The following is a 21461-nucleotide window of genomic DNA, read 5'->3' on the forward strand; positions in this document are numbered from 1 at the left end:
TCAGTATGGATTTTGTTTCTGGTTTACCGAGGACAAGTAAGAATTGTGAAGCTATTTGGGTGATTGTTGACAGATTGACAAAGTCGGCTCATTTCATTCCGATCAGAATGGATTATCCGTTAGAGAGATTAGCCGAGTTGTATATTGAGAAGATTGTAAGTTTGCATGGTATTCCGTCGAGTATTGTTTCAGACAGAGATCCTAGATTTACATCGAAGTTCTGGGAAGGTTTGCAGAGGGCTTTGGGAACTAAGCTGAGATTGAGTTCTGCATATCATCCGCAGACTGATGGTCAGACTGAGAGGACGATTCAGTCACTAGAGGATCTTTTGAGGGCTTGTGTTTTGGAAAAAGGAGGTGCTTGGGATTGTTATTTGCCTTTGATTGAGTTTACCTACAACAATAGTTTTCATTCGAGCATTGGTATGGCACCGTTTGAAGCTTTGTATGGTAGGAGATGTCGGACACCTTTATGTTGGTATGAGTCCGGTGAGATTGCTGTGGTTGGACCGGAGATTGTCCAACAAACTACGGAAAAGATTAAGATGATTCAGGAGAAGATGAGAATTGCTCAGAGTCGTCAGAAGAGTTATCATGATAAGAGGAGGAAGTCACTTGAGTTTCAAGAGGGAGATCATGTGTTTCTTCGTGTCACTCCGATAACTGGTGTTGGGCGAGCTTTGAAGTCGAAAAAGTTGACACCTCGATTTATTGGTCCTTATCAGATTTTGGAGAGGATAGGGGAGGTAGCCTATCGTATCGCTTTACCGCCGTCGCTTGCGAATTTGCATGAGGTTTTTCATGTGTCTCAGCTGAGGAGGTACATTCATGATCCGTCGCATGTAGTCCAAATAGATGATGTACAGGTGAGAGATAACCTGACTGTTGAAACATCACCTATGAGGATTGAGGATCGAGAGTTGAAGCAGTTGCGGGGTAAAGAGATTGCCTTGGTGAAGGTAGCTTGGGGAGGACCAGCAGGTGGCAATGTGACTTGGGAACTGGAGAGTAAGATGAAGGAGTCTTACCCAGAGTTGTTCGCTTGAGGTATGTTTTCGAGGACGAAAACTCTTTTAGTGGGGGAGAGTTCTAATACCCCGATAATAATATGGTAATTATTTAAATTAAGTTAATAATATATTTATTAATTTAATTAGATAATTGGATTATTATTATTATTATTTTGGAATTATTGAATTATTATTATTATTGGAATAATAATTATTTGAAAATATATAAGCTGGAATAAGTAAAAAGAGTTCATTTTGGAAAATAAGGTTTTCACGTGAAACTCAGAGAAGCGGCTGAAAGAGGCAGAGCAAGAGGAAGAGCTAGAGAGCAAGGGTTGGAGAACGGAAAAGCTTGAAAGCTCAAAGTTGCCGGATTAAATCAGGTAAGGGGGGTTTATCGTCGTTTAATGGGGATTATGGGTTAGCATGTAATGGGTAGTGATAAACCGTTGAATTGACCCTAATTGGGATTTGTTGAATGCTGAATAATTGTGTTGGATAAATTGTGTTGAATCTGAAATTGAATCCGTAATTGTGTGAGTCGTGTTTTCCCGAACGTATAGTTTTCTACGGAATTGGAATCGGAGGTCCGGAAGTCCTCTAACGGCGGAAAATGCGGAGAATTCTGCATTCTGCTTTGTGTTAGCGCAGGAACTGCTGTTTTGTCTGCGTTAACCGGTTAACCCAGGGTGTTAACCGGTTAACACTGTTACGAATTGAGAATTAGTGTTGTTTTGCCTGCGTTAACCGGTTAACCCAGGGCGTTAACCGGTTAACACTGATAAGTTTTGGGCAGTAAGCGTGTTTTGCCTGCGTTAACCGGTTAACCCAGGGCGTTAACCGGTTAACACTGTTGCAGTATGGAAAAATTGTTAATTTAAATGTTGTGTGCCTAATTAGTGGTTGCCTATATCAGTGTGTGATATGGTAGGGATTATTTCCCGCTGTTTTGAGCAGTATAGGTGTTAGTAGAGTGTGCTAATACTGTGTTCAATTATTTGAGACGATATGATGTTTTGACAAATGTGTTGATGATGTATGATGATATGCATAATGTTGTGAATGTATATATTATGCATGTATTTGTGAATGGACTGTTGTATAGCTTAGAGTATGAGCATATGTCCATTGTGGATTGTTGTTGATGTTGCATTGCTAGATGATTAGCGTGCATAGCATAGCCCTTGGGGTTGTAGCTAATTCCTATAGTGAGGAATTAGTGAGTGAATCATTGTGGATTTGTTGTTGATGTTGGCATGCTAGGTGATTAGTGTGCATAGTCTAGCCTTTGGGGCTGTAGCTAATTCCCATAGTGAGGAATTAGTGAGTGAGTCACGAGGTCTCAAATGAGTGGGACTAGTGAGCTTAGTAGCCGTATCTGGATTGATCGGTGAGCTTGAACTATATGTTCAAGAATAGTCGGTACCGCATGTGTGGAGTCTCATTGCATAATGTATGTATGGCGTATAATATGAATGGATGTATTCCAATATTATACTTGTGGTTGTGTTGACATTGAGTATGAGTATGATTGAGTTGATATTGCCGTTGCTGAATGTGTAATATGATTTGGGTGATGAAATGTGTTATTTACTTAACATGACATGATAATTTATAATGCTTATTATATCGATTGAGGAACTCACCCTTACAACTATTTTTCAGGTAACGAGCAATGAGTTGAGTAGAAGCTAATGCTTGGAGTCTAGTGTAGTCTCCTTAGTGGGTCATGCTCTGATAGATGTAACATCGGGATGGGATGTTTTAACTTGTTTTAAATGTTTTATTGTTGGTTATGAACCATTTTACATGTAAAGTTTTACATGATTGATGAGATTTCTATCCGCTGCGTTTTATGCAAATGCTTATGTTTTGAATTAATAAAAGAGCATGACCGTTATATTGGTGAATGGTGTGAAGTAACTGTGTGACACCCTTGATTGCATATTACTCTGTTTGACACATTGTTATTTTAATTAAATAATTGGGGTATTTAGAAGGGTGTTACAGGTTTCCCTAAGCGAGTCCCTCCTAGCTTTTGTAGGTTTCTTGTTTGTTGGGTGTTTATTCTTTTGTACAGTCGTTTACTTTCCGGATTTACCTGCTTTATCTTATTGCATTCATGTACATATGTTTGTTGTATCTGTGGGTTCTGTTGGGTTGTTTGTTTGTTGGGTTGGGACTGTTCTATGAGAGATAAGCCCACTACCCAGGCTTGAGTGCACACATAGGTGTTAGAGTGGATAGTCATGAGGCTTGCGTGGTATGTTGCTACGTTAAGTCGTTCATGAGACCCACGTTCCAGACGAGGTTTCTTTGGATATGTTTAGTCCTATGGGTGTTCCATAACGACAAACGTTCCTTTAGAAATCGTCGACTCTGGTGGCCATTTCCCGAGAACTCAGTCGAGGCCTCTCCTCCAAGACGCGTTTGTGTTAGCTCTGGTGGGCGCATTCTCGCTGCTCAATCCGAGGACCCCGAGACTGGGAACTTGCTTTAGGATATCCTGTTGAGGAGAGTCAGCAGAGGTCTTTTATCCCGTAATAATGCCAAACCTTCAGTGGTAAACGTATTATTCTCGACTGAAGGGCTAAAGCTGACAAACTTCTGTTCTTAGAACCTACCAGTGAGGGGCGGGCTAAATTCAGGAAACCTTAACCTCCAACCAACCCGGTTTTCTGGAGCAGAGTTTTGATCTTATATTATATTCTTCAGTGGGTTTTCTCTTCAGACAGTGCAACCCGACAGTTGCTCAAGCAGATACAATAGTCCTGATTTCCATGTCACTGCATTGCATCACATCATTCTGCATTCATATCATTCAACACATGTTTATCTATTCCCAGGGGCTGATATCTTCTTCTTGATTCTGGTCGGGGTTTTTCTTACACTTATTATCTGACGAGAGATTGGAATCAAAGGGTTAGAATACCTTTTGGAATTGATAAACATGTCATTACATTTGCATATCCATAGCATGTCTTGCATAACAGGTACCGTCGCGGTGTTCTCATTTTGTGGGGTGTTCCATTAGCAGGATAGCTGATTCAGGAATTCACTGGTACGGTACCCGCAGAAACCAGCAGAAAGCAATGGAGGGTCTACAAGCAGAACTTGCCGAGATGAGGGTCCGCATGAACCAATTCATGGATGTGGTTCGGGGAGTAGCGCAAGGACAGCAAGAGATTAGACAAATGATACAAAGGAATCCCGTAACTACTCAACCAGAGGTCGTGACTGATCCTCCAATTGCAGAGGTTAATGGACCGGGGCCTGTCCCGATCCCACATAACAACCACGATCAACGACCCATCCACGATGATCAAGATGATCAGTTCTTGCTGCCAGAAGACTTTGGTTTGGGCCATGGCATGGATCCCATGTTCAGGAGATTAGAGGAGAGGCTGAAGGCGGTGGAAGGACAAAACCCTCTAGGGGTAGATGTTTCTGACTTGGGATTGGTCCCAGGCGTGAGGGTCCCACCGAAGTTCAAAGTCCCAATCTTTGACAAGTACAATGGTAGCTCTTGCCCGAAGACCCATGTGCAAGCCTACTTCCGAAAGATGGTTGCATATTCTGACGACGAGAAGCTACTTATGTATTTCTTCTAGGACAGCCTAGCTGGGGCATCCCTGGAATGGTACATGAGGTTGGATAGAGTCCACATCCGTTGCTGGAGGGATTTGGCGGAAGCTTTTGTGAAACAATATCAATATAATGCGGACATGGCCCCGGACAGAACTCAACTCCAGAATCTGTCTCTAAAAAGCAATGAGTGCTTCAGGGAGTACGCTCAACGCTGGAGGGAGACAGCTTCCCGTGTTCAACCCCCCATGTTGGAAAAGGAAATGGCCAACATGTTCATGAATACGTTGCCTGGACCTTACCTGGAGCGTCTGGTGGGGTGCAATGCCTCCAACTTTGCTGATGTGGTCTCTACCGGAGAGAGGGTAGAAAATTACCTGAAGACCTACAAGAGCCACAATGGAGGTGGATCTTCATCAAGAGTAAAGAAGCCGTTTATGGGAGGACAGAAGCAGAGGGAAGGGGGTGTGAATTCTGTATCTTCATATCAAAATAGGAATAACCAAAGGAATAATTTTCAAAACTATCATCAGCGACCGTATGTTGCGGCTGTGACCATTCCAGCTGCAGCACCACTACAACAACAACAACCACAACGTCAGCAAGCTCAGTATCAACAACAACAACCAGGTAATAGACCCGCCTATCAACAGAGGCAGAGGATGATGGACCGGCGTTTCGACACTCTTCCAATGTCGTGCGCTCAACTGCTTGCTAGTCTTCAAAAGCTACAACTTGTGCAGCTACGCACTCTGGCTCCTCCGGTTGGTAGACTTCCGGTGGGTTACGATGCCAATGCTAGGTGTAGTTTCCACTCTGGGGCACCTGGCCACAATATTGAGAACTGCAAAGCTTTTAAGCACGTAGTTCAGGACCTCATAGATTCAAAGGCTATCAACCTTGCACCGGCTCCTAATGTCGTCAACAATCCCATGCCACAGCATGGTGGTGCAAACGTGAATATGCTGGAAGAGGAAGCCAAACCCATTAAGGATGTGCTGAAGTTGAAGACTCTGTTGTTGGAAATTAAGGAATGCTTGCTGAAGGCAGATGTTTTCCCCGGTTGTGGGAAAGGTTGTTTGGATTGCGCTACACAGGGTAAGGATTGCTTGAAGCTGCAGCAGGGTATCCAGGTCTTGCTTGACAATGGTACCCTCCAAGTTGAAGACTTGTCTGTCAAAGAGTTTGCTGAAGGGGTAGTTGAAGAGATATTTGAAGATGCTGTTGAAGAATTCACAGATGTTGTTCCTGCTGATTGTGTATTTCCCATTGATGTATTTAATTTTTCATATGTTGTTGCTGATATACCAAACAATGTGTCTAATCTTGATGTAACTGAACTTGATTCCGGTGTTCCGGATGTTTTTGTTTCAATGAATGAAATTCCCGAGTATGACTATGATGTCGCTACTATCACCATCTTTTACCCGACTAATCAGATCAGTGTGCCAGAAGCACAACCAGTGCCACCAGTGCGACCGGCCGCTATGACAATCACAACCCCTGGTCCTTTACCTTTCACAAGCAATAGGGCCATTCCTTGGCATTATGGGGGGAGTGTATACACACACGATCATGGGGTGGAACGACCTTTGAAGGTAGAAGAGGGTCAAAAGTCTGAACTCGAAGCTGAAGGTCCCGCAGTGGACAATGTTGGTGGAATCGGGCGATTCACCAGGAGTGGTAGATTGTTCTCACCACCGGTTACCCAAACTGAGAGCACTGATGCCGCGGTTAAGGCCAAAGGCAAACAAGTTGTAAATGAGGGTACCTCTGCACCCCAAGCTGGTTCTGAGCCCACTTTTGCGAAGGATGTGGACGAGCTCTTAAGAATTATAAAGAAAAGCGACTACAAAGTAGTCGATCAGTTGATTCAGACGCCGTCTAAGATATCCATTCTCTCACTCCTGTTGTGTTCATAGGCACACAGGGAGGCACTTCTGAAGATCCTTAATGCTGCATATGTGCCTCAGGAGATCTCAGTAAACCAGCTAGAAGGGATCATTGCAAACGTTCATGCAAGCAACGGGCTGGGCTTTACTGATTCTGACTTAACACCGGTTGGACGCAATCATAACAAGGCTTTGCATATCTCAATGGAATGCAAAGACACCGTGTCATCTCACGTTCTGGTGGATACAGGTTCCTCTCTCAATGTGCTACCCAAGAGAGCCCTGTCAGGTTAGAAGTAGAAGGTTTGATCTTGAAACCTTCCGATCTCATGGTGAGAGCCTTCGATGGTTCTAAGAGGTCGGTGTTTGGAGAGGTAGAATTGCCAATTCAGATTGGATCACAAACATTCAACACCGTATTCTATGTGATGGATATCAGTCCCTCGTACAGTTGCCTTCTGGGTCGTCCTTGGATCCACAATGCTGGGGCAGTCTCCTCAACACTGCATCAGAAGATCAAGTTCCCAGTCAATGGAAGAATTGTCACCGTCTGTGGTGAGGAGGACATACTGGTAAGTAACCTGTCTACCTTCAAGTACGTAGAGGTAGAAGGTGAAATTCATGAGACTCTCAGTCAGGCCTTTGAGTCAGTTCAGATCAAGGATGCAGCTCCGGTGGAAGGGGCTAAAGCAGGAGCCCCTATCTCATCTTTCAAGCAGGCGCAAGCCTTGGTGGATTCAGGTGTTGCTCCTGGTTGGGGGCGTCTGTTGGAGTTACCAATGAAAGACGACAAGTTTGGGATTGGGTATCAACCAGCGCTGACTTCTACAACTTAAGCATTTCAGACTTGTCAGGGGCCGATTACTTTCTCCAGTGCTGGCGTCATCCAATATGGCCAGATCTCTGCGATCAACGATGAAAATGGAGATAGTGATTGCGACATCGACAACTGGGTGCGTCCGAGGATCCCTGGTGAAGTCATCAACAATTGGTCTTCCGAGGAAATTGTCCAAGTCACTCTTCTAGAGGAGTAATTTTTCTTTGTTTATTCATGCATGTCCAAGTCTTACGTTCCGCCCAGGGCGTAATGACTCATTGTAGGGCTCATCTATGTGAATACCTTCATTGTTTATCATAAATGAAGGACATCTTTTGCATTCAAATATTTTGTTCACTGTCTTTCTATTTTTTGCAGTTTTCAGAATTTCGAAAGAATAAAAATATTTGGCAATGTTTTGTTTAGTTTTCACTCACTGTTCACACTCATAAGCACATACCATCACTCATGCAGATGCACATCACCGGATCCTATTGATAACAATTCTGCTATGGCTCGCTTCGACTTCGAAAACCCAATCTTCCAAGCTGAAGAAGAGGGTGATGAAGACTGTGAACTCCCTGAAGAACTTGCCAGGCTGTTAAAACAGGAGGAAAGGGTCATTCAACCGCATCAAGAGTCTACTGAAGTGGTTAATCTTGGCACCGAGGACGTCAAGAAAGAAATCAAGATAGGGGCTGCTTTGGAAGACGATGTAAAGAAGGGGTTGATTGAACTGTTGCAAGAGTATGTTGACGTCTTCGCTTGGTCTTATCAGGACATGCCAGGGCTTGACACAGACATTGTGGTACACCGTTTGCCTCTCAAAGAGGATTGTCCTCCGGTCAAGCAGAAGCTCAGAAGAACAAGACCAGAGATGGCTGTCAAGATAAAGGAAGAAGTGCAAAAACAGTTGGATGCAGGGTTTCTAGCAGTCACAAATTATCCGTCATGGGTCGCCAACATCGTTCCAGTACCTAAGAAGGATGGAAAGGTACGGATGTGTGTCGACTACCGGGATCTGAACAGAGCTAGCCCTAAAGATGATTTCCCATTACCTCACATCGACGTTTTGGTGGATAACACAGCTCAGTTCTCGGTATTCTCCTTCATGGATGGCTTTTCTGGCTATAACCAAATCAAGATGGCACCAGAAGACATGGAGAAGACAACTTTCATAACCCCATGGGGCACCTTTTGCTACAAGGTGATGCCGTTTGGTCTGAAAAACGCTGGGGCAACATATCAACGAGCTATGGTGACTCTATTCCATGATATGATTCATCATGAAATCGAGGTTTATGTGGACGATATGATTGCCAAATCTCAGACAGAAAAAGAACATCTGGTAAATCTGCAGAAGCTGTTTGAGCGGTTAAGGAAATTCAAGCTGAGGCTTAATCCGAACAAGTGCACTTTCGGGGTGAGGTCTGGAAAATTGCTGGGTTTTATTGTTAGCGGAAAACGGATTGAGGTGGATCCTGACAAAGTGAAAGCAATACAGGAAATGCCTGAGCCAAGAACAGAGAAGCAAGTCCGTGGTTTCTTAGGGAGGTTGAACTACATTGCAAGGTTCATCTCTCACCTAACAGCCACGTGTGAGCCAATTTTCAAATTGTTGAGGAAAGATCAGGCTATCAGGTGGAATGACGATTGTCAAAGGGCTTTTGAAAAGATAAAATAGTATTTGCAGAATCCCCCTATCCTCATGCCTCCAGTCCCAGGAAGACCGCTGATTATGTACTTGACAGTACTCGACAATTCCATGGGTTGTGTTCTCGGTCAACACGACGAGACAGGTAGAAAAGAGCATGCCATCTACTACCTGAGTAAAAAATTCACAGATTGCGAGTCGAGATACTCAATGCTTGAGAAGACATGTTGTGCACTTGCATGGGCTGCTAAGCGATTGAGACAAAATATGCTGACTCACACAACCTTACTGATCTCCAAAATGGATCCAGTCAAGTACATATTCGAGAAGCCAGCTCTCACCGGAAGGGTCGCTCGTTGGCAAATGGTACTGACAGAGTATGATATCCAGTATACATCCCAGAAAGCCATCAAGGGGAGTATTCTGTCAGACTATCTTGCTCAACAACCGATTGAAGACTACGAGCCGATGAAGTTTGATTTTCCAGATGAAGACATCATGTTCCTCAAGATGAAAGACTGTGAAGAGCCAGTTGTTGGGGAGGGACCTGATCCAGATGAAAAGTGGATTTTAACGTTTGATGGGGCCGTCAACGCCAAAGGAAGTGGAATTGGCGCTGTCATTACTACTCCGAAAGGTGCCCACATGCCTTTCACCGCTCGTCTGACTTTTGAGTGCACCAATAATGAAGCTGAGTACGAGGCCTGTATCTTGGGTATTGAGCAAGCCATTGATTTGAGAATCAAGACTCTGGACATCTTCGGAGATTCAGCTCTAGTGATCAATCAAGTGAATGGTGATTGGAATACTCTCCAGCCCACCCTGGTCCCGTACAGAGACTACACGAGAAGACTGTTGACTTTCTTCACGACAGTAAAGTTGTATCATATACCTCGTGATGAGAATCAGATGGCAGATGCTCTTACTACTCTATCCTCCATGATCAAGGTGGTTCGGTGGAACCATGCTCCTAGGATCGATGTTATGCGCCTTGATAGGGCCGCGTATGTGTTTGCTGCTGAACTGGTAGTCGATGACAAGCCCTGGTATCACGATATCAAGTGCTTTCTGAAGAATCAAGAGTACCCTATAGGGGCATCCAACAATGACAGAAAAACTTTGAGAAGATTGGCAGGCAGTTTCTTCTTGAACAAAGACGATGTGCTGTATAAGAGGAACTTCGACATGGTTTTGCTCAGATACGTGGACAGACACGAAGCAGACATGTTGATGCAAGAAGTTCATGAGGGCTCCTTCGGTACTCACGCCGGCGGACATGCAATGGCTAAGAAATTATTGAGAGCGGGTTATTACTGGATGACCATGGAATCTGATTGTTTCAAATATGCTCGGAAGTGTCATAAATGCCAGATTTATGCTGATAAGGTGCATGTACCGCTGAATCCTCTGAATGTGATGTCTTCGCCGTGGCCGTTTGCAATGTGGGGCATTGACATGATTGGAAAGATTGAGCCGACTGCTTCCAATGGGCATCGCTTCATCCTTGTTGCCATCGACTATTTCACCAAGTGGGTCGAAGCAGCATCGTTCGCGAATGTCACCAGACATGTGGTTGCCCGTTTCATTAAGAAGGAAATCATTTGTCGCTATGGGATTCCCGAGAGAATCATTACTGATAATGGTTCCAATCTCAATAACAAAATGATGAAGGAGTTGTGCCAGAACTTCAACATTCAGCATCACAATTCTTCCCCCTATCGTCCTAAGATGAACGGTGCTGTTGAGGCAGCAAATAAGAACATAAAGAAGATCGTGCAGAAGATGGTCGTTACATACAGAGATTGGCATGAGATGCTACCCTTCGCCTTGCATGGGTACCGCACTTCAGTACGTACATCGACCGGGGCAACCCCTTACTCCCTTGTGTATGGTATGGAAGCGGTCCTGCCTATCGAAGTGGAGATTCCATCTCTAAGAGTCCTGTTGGATGTCAAGCTAGACGAAGCTGAATGAATTCGAACAAGGTTCAATGAGTTGAGTCTTATCAAAGAGAAGCGAATGGCAGCCATTTGTCATGGGCAGTTGTATCAGAGTCGGATGAAGAGAGCCTTTGACCAGAAAGTGCGTCCTCGATGTTTCCAAGTTGGAGATTTAGTGTTGAAAAGGATCCTTCCTCCTCAGACAGATCACAGGGGCAAGTGGACTCCTAACTATGAGGGACCGTATATCGTCACCAAGGTTTTCGATGGTGGGGCCTTAATGCTTGCAACGATGGATGGTGAAGACTTCACTTCCCCGGTAAACTCAGACGCAGTTAAAAAATACTTCGCATAAAATAGACCCGCTGGACGGTAAAAAGAATAGTCCAGGAAAAAATGGGCATCCCGACGAACCAAGAAAATGAAAAGGTTCGGGAAAAAAATTAGGGATTTAAAAATGAAAAGATCGTACACCCGGTAAGTTGAAAACCTGAAAAGGCAACTTAGGCAAAAATGGGTATCCTGGTGGATTGAAAACCCGAAAAGGGCGATCCAGGCAAAAGTTAGGGATTAAGCGAATGACTGCGTTCTGAGTTAGTTCTGAATCTCATCTCATGTCGGTGACTGGAAACTTTCAAAAGGAAAGAAACAGTCCAATCACCCTTTCTCAGAAGGCTGATCATCTGGAGGATCTTGAAGACGAACAAGTCATAGCAGAATTGGAACCCAATAGAAATCCATTTCACATTGCCATTAGATTAATTCATATTTTATCTTTTGTGCAATTACCTCTTTCCAGGGATTGCTTCCTGATGTAAATGCCTATTCAGAGGCCATTCAATCAATAAAATCATGTTATTCAGTACATCTCTGTGTTCATTTTCATCTTACTGTTTTGTTTACAAAAATGACGTCCGAATTTTTGATAAACATTGCATCATGAAACATAAGAGCTTTACAGGTACATGCTGAATGAACATTTAAAATTGCTGTAAATTTTAAGTACTTTGAATCATCTATTCAGAACAGGTACACTCGGGGCATTTCCTTAAGATTCCCAGCAGGTTCTCACTACGGTGCTTCCCAAGCATGTGCTTCAGACTATACACTCCCCAGCGGAGTTGACAGTACCAGACTGTATCTTCCCAGCAGAAGCAGCTGCTCCTCGGAGTTCGATGGCAGATCGATGTTTTCAATCCCAGATCGATGATCTCTTTCCTAGAAGCATAACCTCGGTACCGTATCGGTGTTTGCCTCCCCCTGCTGAGTCATCTCTCATAGATTATGGTTTCCAGAACCACTATCGCTTCCCCCAACAACAGGTTTCCAGTGCCGTTCTCTCCCCAGTCAGAGTCTCGGTATCTCGCCATTGCCAGAACACCGCGCGGCCGGTCAGTTCCCCACATAGTTCATTATGCTGTGCATCTCCAACAGTAGTGCCAGGGTCCGGAAGATTATAATCATTTCCCCAACGGGATTCCTTGCTTCAGCTTGGCATTTTCCCCAGCATTTCGCATCCCTGCATGTAGAATCATATTGCATTGCATCCTCCAAAATCGCAAAGCATTTCCATTCTCATGGAGCATTACGCCATTGAAAAATTCAAACATACGCATGTAAGCATAAAACATTCTCGGCATCCCAAGTGACAAGCCAGAAGTTTGTTTCTAGTGCTCAGACTGAAGGTTGTTCATTACTTATTATCCCCAGCATGGGTCGTTGGCCCACGTGCCGCCTCAATTATCATTTTCCCTATTTCTGCCGATGCTGACAGGCATGAAGTTTCCGGTATCCAGACCGAAGTGGCATTCAGGCCAGTTTCCGGTATCCAGACCGAAGTGGCATTCAGGCCAATTTTCCGGTATTCAGACCGAAGTGGCATTCAGGCCAATTTTTCGGTATTCAGACCGAAGTGGCATTCAGGCCAATTTTCCGGTATTCAGACCGAAGTGGCATTCAGGCCAGTTTTTCCGATATTCAGATCGAAGAAGTTTCCGACATTCAGGTCGATGCAACTTGTGGCATTCAGGCCAGTTTCCGGTATCCAGACCGAAGTGGCGTTCAGGCCAGTTTTTTCCGATTTTCAGATCGAAGAAGTTTCCGACAATCAGGTCGAAGCACTTATGGCATTCAGGCCAGTTTCCGATATTCAGATCGAAGAAGTTTCCGACATTCAGGTCGATGCAACTTGTGGCATTCAGGCCAGTTTCCGGTATCCAGACCGAAGCGGCATTCAGGCCAGTTTCCGATTTTCAGATCGAAGAAGTTTCCGACATTCAGGTCGATGCAACTTGTGGCATTCAGGCCAGTTTCCGGTATCCAAACCGAAGTGGCATTCAGGCCAGTTTTCGATTTTCAGATCGAAGAAGTTTCCGACGATCAAGTCGAAGTACTTGTGGCATTCAGGCCAGTTTTCCGATTTCCATATCGAAGTGGTGTTCAGACCAGATTTCCGGTGATCAGACCAACATTGATACTCTCATATTCCGATGCTTAGTGTTCAGACTAATGTGCGGCGTTCAGGCCATGGGTATTCCTGTGTTACCATTTATTTTGGTATCCATGTCAACTTTCTGTTTCGGTACTCAGGCCGATTTTCACCGTACCAGACGGATTATTCTTTTGAGATTGCTTCTTTGACGATTCTGACAGGCATTGCTTCATAGGGATTCAGGATCAAAATCCGGGTCTTCTTAGTATTTAACCATCTCCCACTATGATCATATGAAGAACGAACTGCTTCATATTCTCTAGTTGAAGACGCTTAAATAGGGGCAACTGTCATACCCCGATTTTGGTCCTGAATCTTTTTTATGTTTTCACTTTTGTTTAGCACGTTTGGCCTAACCTTACTCTGGTCTTATATGAGGATTGGTCTTGGTCCAAAGTCATGGTGTGGTTCATGTGATTGTTAATACTCATATGGTCTTGGTCATCCAAACAACCAAGCTTCTTGTGTTTCAAGCCACTTGCTAGTCATGTTATTGGTTCATGGATACTATGTCAAAACCCTAACCTTATGGTCTCATTTCATGGCCTTGTTCATGTGCATTATCAGTCAAGTTATTTTTCAAAAGTCAAACATTCAAGTCATAAATAAACCAATGGTAAAACCAAATTTCAAATCATTTTTCAAACCATTTCAATCCATTTCATGTCATTTTAAGCCATTACATTTGATTCTACACAAGAAAATACAAGTCTTGACAATTTTTGACCAATTGTTGACTTTGGTCAACAGTTGACTTTTTGGTCAACATTGACCAAAGTCACCCAAAATCCAAAAACTCTAAAATTTCACCATAACCATTTATTCAATGTCCATTTACAAAGAAACTACAAAGAAAATTGAATTTTGACCATTTTGTTGACTTTGGTCAACAGTTGACTTTTTGGCCAACTTTGACCAAAGTTAACCTTCCCATTTTTGACCCTCTTAAACCTAACCCTTCCATTTCCATGAACCTTCTCCTCACGCTCCAACAGACGATTTCGTAGAGTTGAATGACTTGCATATCCAACTTTAAAAATTGGCATTGGATCAAAGATTAAGAACAACAACTTATCTGCAATCAGGTTGTTTTATTAGAAGTTGTGCTAAGGTTTAGCTTGTACTTGAAGCGTATTTCATAGTTTTGCATAGAGAGAATGGGTTATATTGGGTCTCATGGTGTTGCAGCTCTGCATAGATACAAATATAGTGGTGTAGATCATTCCTATGTGGCAAAATATATACTACAACCCTTCTGGACTCGCTTTGTTCACTTTTTCCCCCTATGGATGCCTCCAAACATGATAACTCTGATGGGCTTTATGTTTTTATTATTGTCTGCAACGCTTGGCTATATATACTCACCTCATTTGGACTCACCTCCTCCAAGATGGGTTCATTTTGCACATGGGCTACTTTTGTTTTTGTACCAGACACTTGACGCTGTTGACGGGAAGCAAGCTAGACGGACAAATTCTTCAAGTCCATTGGGGGAGCTGTTTGATCATGGGTGTGATGCACTTGCTTGTACATTTGAAGCACTTGCTTTTGGGAGCACATCCATGTGTGGAAGAAGTACTTTCTGGTGGTGGTTAATATCTGCAATTACATTTTATCTTGCAACTTGGGAGCACTATTTCACCAATACACTTACTGCCTGTTGTAAATGGGCCTACAGAGGGTCTTATGATAATTTACTTTGCTCACTTTTTCACTGCTGTCGTTGGTGCTGAGTGGTGGGCTCAGCAATTTGGAAAGTCTTTGCCTTTTTTGAATTGGTTGCCGGTTCTTGCTGATGTCCCAACATTCACAGCTATATTGTGTTTGATGATAACTTTTGGTGTTATACCAACAGTCGCATTCAATGTTATTAATGTTTCTAAAGTTGTTGCAATCAAGAAAATGAAGAAAAAGTATTACTCTTGGGAGGAGTGTGTAAACTTAAGTGAAGTCAAGTCATTACGAAAATGAACCACCCAAATATTGTGAAATTGAAGGAAGTTATTCGAGAAAGTGACATTCTGTACTTTGTTTTTGAGTACATGGAATGCAATCTATACCAACTTATGAAAGACAGGGAAAAATTGTTCTCTGAAAGTGAAATTAGAAGCTGGTGTTTTCAAGTTTTCCAAGGTCTGGCTTACATGCATCAGCGTGGTTACTTCCATCGCGACCTTAAACCTGAAAATTTGTTGGTTTCTAAGGATATTATCAAAATTGCTGATTTTGGCCTTGCCTGAGAGATCAATTCACAACCACCCTACACTGAGTATGTCTCCACATGATGGTATCGTGCTCCTGAAGTGCTGCTTCAGTCTTATATCTATAATGCCAAAGTTGACATGTGGGCAATGGGTGCTATAATGGCCAGCCACCGAATCATGGGCAGTTGGACTCAAACTTGCAAGAGATATTAATTATCAGTTTCCACAGCTTGCTGGCGTAAACCTTTCTTCATTGATCCCATCTGCAAGTGATCATGCAATCAACCTTATCCAATCACTTTGCTCTTGGGATCCCTGTAAGAGGCCAACAGCTTTAGAGGCCCTTCAACATCCTTTCTTCAAGAGCTGTTTTTTACATCCCTCCATCGCTTCGCACCAGAGCAGTAACCAGAACTCCTCCATCTGCCGGAAGAACAACCGTGACAGTAAGAATATCCTGCAGCAGCAAATCCAAGCAAGGCCAGGGCGCATTAAAACCAAGCATGAGAATTATAAAACTAAAATCATAACAAGCAATTAACTAATTCACAACTTGCAATGCGGAGCAACCAATGGCATGATGATGCAAATAGACCATCCTGAATCACACAAGTTGTGCAGTAGACCTAACACAATCAAAGATTTCAAGCCAACATCAACCTTGAGCAATAGAAACTCTACCTTGGTTCAGCTATGGCACAAAAACAGACAAATGCATTCCAAGTTTTAGATGACAGCATACCACAAGTCTACTGCAACTGGCCTGTAATCAAAACAAAATATCTAAAGACATGAATGCTAACAAGCCATACCAATAGTCATCATGCAAACAGGCCAACCAATTCACAATGCATCACAAACAAACCTGCAGTGTATCAGTTGTAGCTAAAGCATCAATGCACCATGACCTTAGCTTGCTACAGAAATTTAGAGGAAGCCTTGCAGACCAGTCATGACCTGCTACAAATATGACAACCATGGTCATTAACACCTACTGCAAGTCCACAAGGCCTACAACAAAAAGAATCGAGATAAATGAAATACTTCACACCCTTGGGTTTTTTTTAGCTGGTTTGATGATCTGGTCGCAGACAACTGATTTGCCCTTTTCTCTGTACAAAATTTTGTGATTGAGGCCCCTCATGGTTTTAATAAGCAAACACCATGGTTATTCTTCAGGGACATGATAAAAGGCATTTTTCTTTCCATAATAATTGGCCCTCCTATTGTGGTTGCAATCATTGTAATAGTACAGAAAGGAGGTCCATACTTGGCCATCTATCTCTGGGCATTTATGTTTGGTCTTTCTCTTGCGATGCTGACTATTTATCCAATTCTAATTGCTCCACTCTTCAATAAGTTCACTCCTCTTCCAGATGGTCCACTCAGGGAGAAAATTGAGAAACTTGCTTCGTCCCTCAATTTCCATTAAAGAAGTTGTTTGTTGTTGATGGATCCACAAGATCAAGTCACAGCAATGCCTATATGTATGGATTCTTCAAGAACAAGAGGATTGTGCTTTATGACACATTAGTTCAACAGTGCAAAAACGATGAGGAAATTGTTGCTGTTATTGCCCATGATCTGTTCCAAAGTTTTGGGTTTGATTCACAGCCAGTTCTCATTGGACTCATCCTCACCGATCCGGAACCCCTGTGACAGCCAAAGTTGCAAAATAATTACCAAGCAGTAAAATTTTAAAGAATTCCCAATTTGGCATCCAGACAAAACAGAGCAAGAAAGTACAAAGGTTCAGATTACCATTTTCGAACCTAGCATCAAAGAGGTCAATCCAATTTCTGAACATCCAAAGTGGTTGGCAGAATTACTCTTCTGGAACACAAAAGACGCCCTTTGAAACCCTAATCAGTGAGCATAAAAGGAGAAAAAGAAATCAGTGAGAAGAACAGAGAAAAACTTGGAGGCGAAGAGATTTTCAAATACAAAAACCCTAAAATTTGGAGGCGGCCGCGATTTCAAGCGAATATAAGCTAATTCCAAAATCAAAGTCGAATCGGGATAAAAGAGGCGAGGGAAGAAGATTCGAGATTTACCTGAGTCATTATCGTCGCCGGAAGTAAGTTTTCATTTGGGGATTTTCCTTTTTACCTTTGATCGTAGCTCGCCTTTGGATGTGAGATTGTGAGCTGAGAGAGCGTTTGAGTGAGATTGAGAGTTAGGAGCGCGCTTGAGAGAGAAGTGTAAGGTTGGGAGAGAAGAAAGAGCGTGAGGGCGATACCGAGAGAAGAGAGAGCGAAGGAGTGAGTTTGGGAAAGAGAGATTCGTGAGATGGAGAGGACGAGGAGGAAGGCCTCTGTTACTATTCCGATTTATTTTTCTTTAATTTGTTTTAAACAGAGTTTTTTTGAAACCATTAAAATTTTGTTTAAACTTTCTAAATAGGTAATAAATATTTCCTCCTTTTCAATTCATATTCCCATTGAAAAACCCAACAGCCAAGCGGCTGGGTTTAATTATTGGTAGTCCAACAGTTTCTTTTTTATTAGTTTTTTTTATTTTAATTCTAATTTTTAATCCATTTTAGTTTATTTATCCAGTCTAGCATCAAAATAACAACTAGTCATGAGTGGTCTGGTGGAGAGGGGTGATTTCATGGTCTTTAGTGTAGTGGGTTCGATACTTGTATTGAGCATTTTTCTATTTTAGTTTTTTTATTCTTTTAGCATTTTATTTTTTCTTTTAGTATTTTATTTTTCTTTTAGCATTTTATTTTATGTTTATATTTTTATTATACTCATGGTTGATCTACTTTCTTTTAATTTCATCATACATTCGAAACCATTTGAAAGCTATAAAAATCATATTTTTCTCGATTTAATATCGAGCCCATTTCCATACCCTTGTAAGTCGATTGCTTTTTAAGCATCGCCATCAACCTCACATAGCTTACTCTTGGGCTTTCTTACAATGAGCCGGTTCTCTTGCACTTACACTCATATTTCGCATCATTTGTTGTTTGGGCCTGATCTAATTATTTCATGATTTTGAATCCCCATTTGGACAAAATGTACCCCACTTCCCCAATGTGTATATAATGTTGTATTGTTTTATTTCTCTATTTGTTTTAGACACTAACCAAAGAGTAAAATCCACCATTTCTGAAAAAATACAAAAAATATGACTCGATCCAACGTCGAGTATTTTCTCAAATAAACAAATCAATTCATTTCTCCCTCCTATTCTATTCCATTTCTTTCCAACTTTCATCAAACGCTTGATTCAACGTCAAGCCATTTTTTCTAATAAAAACTCAAAAAATATTAATTCATAATTAAGACATTTTCAATAAAGATGGAAGTGGAACGTGGTGTATACCACGCACTCCTGAGACTAGGATTCGAGATGTATATCTCGCCAATCCTAGCTTTCGCCATCATCCAATTTACCCACCTTGTTTTCTCAAACACTCATTCAAATCTTTCTCAAACGTCCATCAATACTTGATATAGGTCAAGTCATTTTCACAACAAAACTCAAAATACCTAATTCTTATTTAACACTTTTTCAATAAAGGTGGAAATGGAACATGGTGTATACCATGCACTCCTGAGACTAGGATTCGAGATGTATATCTCGCCAATCTTAGCTCTCGCCATCGTCTAAAATTGTCAATGCGGTTTCTTCAAACCCTTTCTCAATCAAAATTCCAAAATACTTAATTCCTATCTTAACCTTTTGCAAATAAAGATGGAAATGGAACATGGTGTATACCATGCACTCCTGAGGCTAGGATTCGAGATGTATATCTCGCCAATCCTAGTTCTCGCCATCACTCAAAGCACATCCAACCAATCAAACCCTTATCCCTAACACTTCTCCTTGCTCCACTCGTCAATTCTTGTTCCGATTAGGTAGTACCCATTAGATAGAACCCTTTGTATGATAACATAGGTAGAATTCCCATATTCTTTGCATGCTAACATTAGGTAGATATTCCCATTTGTAAATCCTAACACCTAAGTACATATTGCATGACAACTCTAGGGCAGAGCTCCCCCACTTCTAGACCTTTCTGAGCGTGTCCGATCTTGTGGCATGTCAATCCATCCTATTGCAAAGAGGTAACTTCCTAAGACTCGATTCAGCGAGCTGCGACACCTACTGCTAGGACGTGAATACATTGCCCACTCTCCTTTGACACAACTGGTGTCCTCCTTTGTAAGTCCATGTTCAGATGGCAAGCCCTATTTAGCCGAACTACGGCAACTCTGATTCTCATGTTCAGATGAGATACGTAGGCACAAGATGCGATGTCTTGCCGAGTTTGACTAACGACTAACAACTAATCCTTGTTTTCTTTCGCCCTCGTTGCGATCCTTTCTCTCGCCCTCGTTGCGATCGAGACTTTCCTTTTCTCTTTCCCTAGTTGCAATCGAGACCCTCGTTCCCGTAGTTAGTTTGAACTACGTTTTGCTCTGATTCTCATTCCCGATGAGATACGTAGGCATAAGACGCGATGTCTTAGCGAGCACACATCTCTTTAACCCTTAGGTAGCCGAGCTACGAAGACTCTGATTCTCATATTCAGATGAGATACGTATGCAGTGGATGCGACATCCGTGCGAGTCATTTTCTTTGACCCTTTCTTTTAGTAAATAGTACATTAGATAAACACACACCCTTTAGACAAGAAACAACAAGAGTGGATCCCGTAGAGTACTACGGATGCGTAGGGGTGCTAATACCTTCCCTTCGCATAATCGACTCCCGAACCCAAGATTTGGTTGCGAGACTTTGTCTTTTCCTTTCCTCTCTTCAGGTTTACTTCGAGCGTTTCCTTTCCCTCCTTTGGGATAAATAACGCACGGTGGCGACTCTTCTGTCATTTTCTTTCGCCGGTTGTTTTTTCGCACTGATTTTGTAGGCTGGGACAATGATGAAGTTACACTAGATGATTATTTGGTTCATTTCGCTTTACTTGCATGTGCTGAACCAATCAACTATAACGAGGCCTTCAAAAATAAACAATGGAAGGAAGCTATGGTCAAAGAGTTACAAGCGATCGAAATAAACAATACATGGGAGCTAGTTGAATTACCAACATATACAAAAGCTATCAAAGTGAAATGGGTGTTCAAGTGGAAGCACAATCTTGATAGGTCGATTGCAAGACAAAAATCAAGATTAGTATCTCGAGGATTTCTTTAGAGAGAAGGACTCGACTACTCTGAAGTATATGCACCAATAGTAAGATTTAAGATTGCTTAATTGGTGGTAGCTTTGGCATGTAAGCAAGGTTGATCGACATTTCACTTGGATGGGAAATCAACATTTTTAATGGTCCTCTAAATAGAGAGGTATATGTCACACAACCTCACAGGTTTATGATATAAGAGGAAGTAAGTAACATATACAGGCTACACAAAACACTATATAGTCTCAAGCAGGCACCTAGGGCAGGAAATAAGAAGATCGAATCATACTTGGTCGAATTGGTATTCATTAAATGCAAATGTTAGTATGATGTCTATGTTTAGGTTGTGGCATAAGATATAACAATCATTTGCTTATATGTCGATGACTTGTTAGTAACTAGCAATAGCTTGGAGAGCTTGTCAAAGTTTAAAGAGCTGATGAAGAAGGAATTTGAAATTTAGGATCTGGGAAAGTAATAGTACTTCCTAGGCATGGAATTTCAAATGTCAAAGCAAGGTATGATGCTACATCAAAGAAAGTATGTTAAAGAGATACTCAAGAGATTCAGGATGGAAGATCGAATCCTGCATCCTCACTTGTCGAATCAAATTTGAAGCTGGAGAAGCATGGAGAGCAAGACAAATTCGATGTTACTTTGTTCAATAAATTGTCGGATCTCTGCGATATGTACGCAACAATCGACCTGATATA

At 42.2% G+C, this 21461-nt stretch overlaps 2 pseudogenes; both read left to right on the forward strand.

Annotated features, from left to right (window-relative positions):
* Positions 1–14350: 14350 nt before the first annotated feature.
* LOC127104107 (choline/ethanolaminephosphotransferase 1-like) lies at positions 14351–15276 on the forward strand (annotated as a pseudogene).
* Positions 15277–16123, forward strand: LOC127104108 (cyclin-dependent kinase F-4-like; annotated as a pseudogene).
* Positions 16124–21461: the final 5338 nt, after the last annotated feature.

Source organism: Lathyrus oleraceus, chromosome 7 (assembly GCF_024323335.1).
Source record: "Lathyrus oleraceus cultivar Zhongwan6 chromosome 7, CAAS_Psat_ZW6_1.0, whole genome shotgun sequence".
In the NCBI taxonomy this organism is placed as follows: Eukaryota; Viridiplantae; Streptophyta; class Magnoliopsida; order Fabales; family Fabaceae; genus Lathyrus; species Lathyrus oleraceus.